This window comes from Rhipicephalus microplus, unplaced genomic scaffold (assembly GCF_043290135.1).
Source record: "Rhipicephalus microplus isolate Deutch F79 unplaced genomic scaffold, USDA_Rmic scaffold_121, whole genome shotgun sequence".
Taxonomy (NCBI): Eukaryota; Metazoa; Arthropoda; class Arachnida; order Ixodida; family Ixodidae; genus Rhipicephalus; species Rhipicephalus microplus.
Genome location: NW_027464693.1, coordinates 576201 through 583626, shown reverse-complemented (window position 1 = coordinate 583626; position 7426 = coordinate 576201). Strand labels below are relative to the sequence as shown.

At 49.7% G+C, this 7426-nt stretch overlaps 2 non-coding genes across 2 annotated transcripts; both read left to right on the top strand.

Annotated features, from left to right (window-relative positions):
- Nucleotides 1–73, top strand: TRNAT-CGU (transfer RNA threonine (anticodon CGU)). Its single transcript has one exon. It is a non-coding gene; the product is annotated as a tRNA-Thr (tRNA).
- Nucleotides 74–454: 381 nt separating this feature from the next.
- On the top strand, nucleotides 455–527 carry TRNAK-CUU (transfer RNA lysine (anticodon CUU)). The gene has a single exon. It is a non-coding gene; the product is annotated as a tRNA-Lys (tRNA).
- The last annotated feature ends 6899 nt before the right edge of the window (nucleotides 528–7426 follow it).

Genomic DNA, 7426 nt, shown 5'->3' with positions numbered 1-7426 from the left:
GCTGTGATAGCTCAGTGGTTAGAGCATCGAACGCGTAATTCGAAGGTCGTAGGTTCGATTCCTGCTCACAGTTGGTAATTTTTTCATCCACTTTTCTTTCTTCCTATTTACATTCCATTGATTTTAATAACTTCCCTTGTACATTCCTTGGCATTACTGTCTGTATATATCATTATTATTGTGTTAAAACACGAAAAAACGAGCCCTTAGGTATACACTTCTTTCCCTTATTTCATTGAACGAGGGTCTCGTACTGGCAGACTTGGTGTGTTTAGGTTGTATAAGAGGGACAAATAATCAGCTGCCCGCTCATAATAAGTTCACGTGCTACGTGACGCCAAACATGCGCATAAGAGTGTTTTCACACTCCTTGTTTGGCTTATAGATGGCGCTGACTGTCGCTCCTACTTCTAAATTCCCAGATAAACCCAAAAAAGAGGATGGAGGGAGGGCCGCTGTGATAGCTCAGTGGTTAGAGCATCGAACGCTTAATTCGAAGGTCGTAGGTTCGATTCCTGCTCACAGTTGGTAATTTTTTCATCCACTTTTCTTTCTTCCTATTTACATTCCATTGATTTTAATAACTTTCCCTGTACAATCCTTGGCATTACTGTCTGTTATATCTCATTAATATTGTGTTAAAACACGGAAAAACGAGCCCTTAGGTATACACTTCTTTCCCTTATATATATATATATATATATATATATATATATATACATATATACATATATATATATATATATATATATATATATATATATATATACATATATATATGTATATATATATATATATATATATATATATATATATATATATATATATATATATATATATATATATAGTCAAGACGTTTATTGGTGGACACTCGTTGATGATCCAAGACAGTGGCAGTCAATGCGGAGACCGACTCTCTGCACGAGCTGCTCTTCTTCTTATGAAAAGGGCGACCCACAAGAAGGCCCTACAGAGGACGACCCACTGTTCGAAGGCTTTGCTTTGCTTCCTGGTCAATGCGCGTAGTGTACTTTGTGTGTTTTGCATTAGACTAGCATTGCCGGTTTTATTGTATATTCATGTAGCTATTTGTAACGAGAATTACTGCTGCTTTGCGAATCGTGGGCCGTATTACTGATTGCGTGCGCTTGTATGTCGTGACAATCTGTAAGCTTACTGCATTATTGCTTCCCTGTGTACCGCGGACCGTGTTACTGGTCGCGTGTAAACTTTGTGTTCAAACTCTGCACTGTACCACTCCTGCCCTGGCTGTCAAAGGGTGGCTGGCAGTATTGAATAAATAAATAAATAAATAAATAAATAAATAAATAAACTACCCTGGGTACGAAAAGGGAGCCGCCTGGTGACCTAACAGGTGGTTACAATGAGCGGGTCATGGTAGGCGCTCCACGTTAACAATGTCACGTCCTCGATGGCGCATACCCGAAGATGGTTCGATTGGTTCAATCAAGTAGTTGACAGGGGAAGTGCATTGGACGACACGGTAGGGGCCTTCGTATTTGGGCAATAGTTTTGAAGATAGGCCAGTTGCAGTGGTAGGAATCGAGAGCCAGACGAGCGCTCCATGGAGGAACTTGGGCGCAGTAGTGCTGGCGTCAGCGCGAATGCTTTTTCGTCACTCTTGATCGTGCGCAGTAAAGGTCTTTGCAAGCTCTCGACACTCTTCAGCAAGCTTGGCTGTAGCAGAAATAGGCGCCCACTCAGACGGATCTGGCCTGTACGGAAGTATCATGTCGATGGTGTGCGACGGGTGCCTTCCATATAATAAAAAGAAAGGTGAAAAGCCAGTAGTGCTCTGAGGAACGGTATTATATGCGTAGGTGACGAAGGGTAGAATGGAATCCCAATTTGTGTGATCGGCGGCGACGTACTTGGAGAGCATATAGCTGAGCGTACGGTTGAAGCGTTCGGTGAGGCAATTCGTCTGCGGGTGGTAAGCAGCAGTTTTGCGGTGAACAACGTTGCACTCTTTAGGAATGGCTTCAACAACTTCAGACAGGAAGATGCGGCCTCGGTCACTGAGCAATTCCTGGGGTGGACTGTGTCGCAAAATGAATCGTTGGAGCAGAAAGGAGGCCACATCGCTCGCTGTGGCCGCGGGGAGAGTGGGCGTTTCGGCGTATCGTGTGAGGTGGTCTACAGCGACAATGGCCCAGCGGTTACCAGCCGACGTCAGTTGAAGTGGTCCGTACAAATCAATGCCAATGCGCCCAAAAGGTCTGGCAGGGCAAGGTAGAGGTTGCAAACCTACCGGTGACAGGTGCGTTGAAGCTTTTCGGCGCTGACAATTTATGCAGGAGCGCACAAATTTCTGCACGTAGCGGTACATGCCGCACCAAAATTACCGTTGGCGAATGCGGTGGTAAGTCTTCGATACCCCGGAGTGCGCACATTGCGGATCGGAATGAAAGAACTCGCATATGTCAGAGCGCATACTGCGAGGTATGACTAGTAGCCACTGGCGGCCGTCACCGTTGTAATTGTGAAGGAGGTCGTCGTGAACGGCGAAATGGTGGGCTTGACGACGCAACGCGCGAGTGGATAGAGTGGATGGATCAGCCAGCAAGTCGATCAGTGAGGCGATCCATTGATCCTTGCGCTGTTAAGTAGCAATGGTATGAATGCTAATGGAAGAAATGGCAAGGTGAGACGCGGAGTTGTGGGCATTGTCTCCAGGCAAGGGAGAGCGTGACAGGGCGTCGGCGTCAGCATGTTGCCTTCCATTGCGGTACTGCACGCGGATGTCATAGTCTTGCAGGCGAAGTGCCCACCGGGCGAGATGGCCTGAGGGATCTTTCAATGACGACAACCAGCATAGTGCGTGATGGTCGGTGACGACATCAAATGGGCGACCATACCAATAAGATCGGAACTTCGTAAGGGCCCAGACGATTGCCAAACTTTCCTTCTCGGTGACGGTGTAATTAATCTCGGCCTTAGTATGCGTACGGCTTGCATACGCCACGACATATTCCGGGAACCCTGGTTTGCGCTGCGCAAGGACAGCGCCAAGGCCGACACCTCTGGCATCCGTGGGTAACTCTGTAGGGGCCGTAGGGTCGTAGTGGTGGATTATGGGAGGCGACGTCAATAAACGACGGAGCGTTGTGAAAGCGTCGTCGCACTGTGATGACCACAAATGGAGAGGCCAATTACTTCCAAAGAGCTTCGTCAGCGCCGATATGATGGTCGCGAAGTTTCCGATGAAGCGCCGGAAGTAGGAACACAGTCCTACGAAACTGCGCAGTTTCTTCACGGATGTCAGCTTGGGGAACTCGGCCACGGCCCGAAGCTTAGATGGATCAGGGAGTCTTCCGTCCTTGGACACGACGTAGCCGAGCATTGTCAGCTGCCGAGCTGCAAATTGGCACTTCTTTAGGTTCAGTTGCAGACTGGCGCCACTCATACGCGTTAAAACATGCCGTAGGCGTTGAAGATGCGTCGAGAAGTCCGGAGCGAAAACGACGACGTCATCGAGGTAGCACAGGCACGCGTGCCATTTCGGGTCATGCAGAACAGTATCCATCATGCGCGCAAAGGTGGCGGGCGCATTGCACAGCCCAAACGGCATAACGTTGAATTCGTACAAGCCGTCGGGCGGGACAAAAGCGGTCTTCGGTCGAGTGTCCTCAGCCATATGTACTTGCCAGTACCCTGAGCACAAATAAGGGATGAAGAGAATTCAGCTCCTTGCAGGCTGTCAATAGCGTCATCTACCCGCAGTAGTGGGTACACGTCCTTACGAGTGATCTTGTTGAGGCGTCGGTAGTCCACACACAACCGCACAGAACCGTACTTCTTCGGGACGAGAACGACAGGAGACGCCCAGGGGCTGCTAGAGGGTCGAATAACATCACGGCGAAGCATGTCGTCAACAGGCTCGTTGATTACATGGCGTTCTGTGGGAGATACGCGATAAGAACGCTGTCTCAGTGGTGGCTTTTCCTGTGTCGATGCGATGCGTAATGGTGGATGTGCGGCCGAGAGAAGGTTGGGTGACATCAAAAGAAGGCCGGAATTCTTCCAACACGCCCAGAAGCTGGGAACGGTGGCCTGGCGTAAGGTTGTCGGGAATGGAGGGACCGAATACATCATCGGATGATGAAGCAGATGTCGAAACAGCACTAAGCGTACTGGAACTTGAGCAGTGCATGTCATCGGGTTGATCCATAACTTGTTCCATAACTTGTTCGTCTTCGATGGGTTCCACGCTGTCGAGACATTCCCCTCGCACCAACGTAACGCTGTACGCGGATGAGTTCAGTAAAAAATAGTGGTGCTGCCGTGAGTGAGTTGCACGGTCGCGAAAGGAACCAGAAGTCTTTTCTAATGAAAACACGATGAGATGGCGAGAGGAGTGTAGCGGTGTCAGAAAGGCTTGCGCAGTAGACCGACACCGTCGCGGACGAGTTTGCAGGCACTTGGGTGTCATCTCTGACGAGTAACTTGCTTGCAGCAGATGGACTGTCAGCCGGCGTCAAAGAAGAGAATTGTGTGAGTTCTATTTATGCTGGTGCGCAATGAATGACGGCGTCATGGCGGGAGAGAAAATCCCGTCGTAGGATGACGTCGTGAAAGCATGAAGGAATTATGATGAATTCTATCGCATACATCACGTCCTGAATCATAAGGTGGGCTGTGCACATCGCCGTAGGGTGAATGCTTTGGGCGCTAGCAGTACGGAGGGAGAGCCCGGAGAGTGGTGGGGTCACTTTGCGCAGTAGTTGGCTAAGTTTTGCGTCCATGAAGGATACGGCGGCTCCAGTATCTACAAGGGCAGATGCACGAACGCCATCCACAAGTACGTCTGTCACTTTCGATGGGCTTTCCTGAGGGCTTCCGCAGTTCGACAGCGTCGCAGCCCTTGTCTCGTAGACTGCGACGACTAGTTTTCCTGGTCACCCTCGAGTGGATGTGGCCGCATCGGCGACAGTGAGCGACGTCGCGGAGGTGGTGAACGGCGGGTAGACGGAGCGGGGCGGGACGACGGTGACATAGGCGGCGGTTGGTCATAAGAGCGGCTTGATTGGCTGGAAAAGTTCGAGGCGACCTGCGGTTGCTGCACACGATTGCAATAGCGTGCTAAATGACCGACGTGACCGCAAGCAAAGGAGATTGGGCGATTGTCAGCAGTGCGTCATCTGTTCGCGGGTCCCATCGATGTCGCAGAACGCGATGCGCGAGCCGGCTGCTGATATGAGTGCATGGTGGGCGGCCCTCGGGGCACGTGGGTGACGTCGGCGTATGTAGGCGACACAGTTTCTCCGAAGGCCTGGGGCATCGCGGTGGTTTCTGTGTAACTTAGAGGGCCATCCACAGAAATCGGTGGGGGCGGCCTGGCTACAACTTGGGCGTAGCTGAGTGGCGCAGATACAGGAGGCGGCTGGTGGTATTCTGGGACAACCTGCGCGATTTCCTGCTGAATGGCTCGGCAGAGCACAGGTAGAAGTGTACTTGATGGCTTCTGAGCATGTTGCGGCGGAGCAAAAGCCAGTAAAGAGACCTGGCGGGCAACTTCCTCACGCACAAATGACTTGATTTCGGCGAGCAAGGTTGTGTGGTCAGGAACCGCTGACAAAGCCGAGAGACCAGCATCACGTGGTTGTGGTCGACGGGTCGTCTAGCGCTGCCACCGCAGCTCGTCGTAACTTTGGCATAATGTAATGACTTATGCCACAGTATGAGGGTTCTTGGCCAGGAGCATGGTGAAGGCATCGTTGGTGATGCCTTTTAGAACATGCGTGATTTTGTCAGCCTCTGACATGTTCAGGTCGACTTTCTTGAACAAGTCAAGGATGTCCTCCATGTAACTTGTGATGGACTCGCCGGTCTGATGTGCTCGTTCACGTAAACGCTGTTTGGCTTGCAGTTTACGAACGCCAGGACGGCCGAACACGTCAACAACAGCGGTCTTAAAAGCGGACCAAGTCGGGAAATCAGATGCGTGGTTGTTGTACCACATTCCGGCCACTCCCGCGAGGTAGAAAAACAGGTTACCGAGTTTAGCTGCCTCATCCTAATGATTGGGGACGCTCACGCGTTCGTACATGGTGAGCCAGTCCTCGACGTCGGTGCCATCCGCGCCGGTGAAGACCGGAGGGTCGCGGATGCGGGGGACACCGGGACATGGCGTCGGCGTAGGATGAAGCGTTTGCTGAGCGGCGTCCTGGTGCATGGTAGAAGGCACGGTACGGGATCGAAGCTACAAGGGCATCGAATGCGAACCAAAGATGTTTGAAGGGGACAGCACTCTCAGCACTCTTCACCGAATTGTTAAGACGTTTATTGGTGGACACTCGTTGATGATCCACGACAGCGACAATCGATGCGGGGACCGACTTTCTGCACGAGCTGCTTTTCTTCTTATGAAAAGGGCGACCCACTAGAAGGCTTTGTCATAATATATATCTATATCTATATATATATATATATATATATATATATATTCGTGTATGAGAGAAGACGCACGTACAAAGTTATTTTATTGACGTTTCGGCCGTGGGTCCGGCCTTCATCAGATTCTGATGAAGGCCGGACCCACAGCCGAAACGTCAATAAAATAACTTCGTACGTGCGTCTTCTCTCCTATACGAATAATCTTTCCGGGACCCAGCATCACTTTTGTTTTTGGTATATATATATATATATATATATATATATATATATATATATATATATATATATATATATATATAGTGAAGGTAAGGGATATGGCACAACAGGAAGGGGTCCTCCCTTCATCAGGGGATGAGTCATACTGACATGAATTTCCAAACTTCGTTGCTGCCGCGTCCCTCTCGCCTTGAAAGGTGTTTGCGAGAGTGAGAGGGAACTAAACAAGGAAAAAAAACAAAAAAGGGAGAGAAAAAAGACGAAAAAGAAAAAGAAAGAAAAGAAAGTAAAAACGAGAAAGAACCACTGTCAACACTGAGAACAAAACCAACTGTCCGTGTACGTCCACATACGGTTCATATCACGTGCTGTTCAGTTCTCGACGTGTGTCGGGCCACCCAAGATTGTTGCCGCGGTGCCGGGAGAGTCCGTGACGGCGTGCGTAAAGAAAGGGTTTCCCCGTAATGGGTCGGTCGGCGTGCGGTGTGCGTAAAGGAAAGGTTTCCCGTTAATGGGTCGGTCGGCTATTTACCTTTAATCTTCGTCCGTTTCCCTTCAATGGTTATCAAGTGGTAGGCGAACGTAAACACTTTGTATGTGCATGTGGAAAAAAAGGAAGAAAAAAGGAAAAAAAAACAAGAAAGGACAGAAGGACAGTGTACACGTACGAGTCAGTCAGAAAAAAGCACGGTCTCCAGCTATCAACCATTGTCACCAATTTCCTCCTGGCTTACTTCTCGGAGGCAGAGCAGTTTTCCGGGGTCCTCGTTGATGCCGGCTACTAATGTTCGAA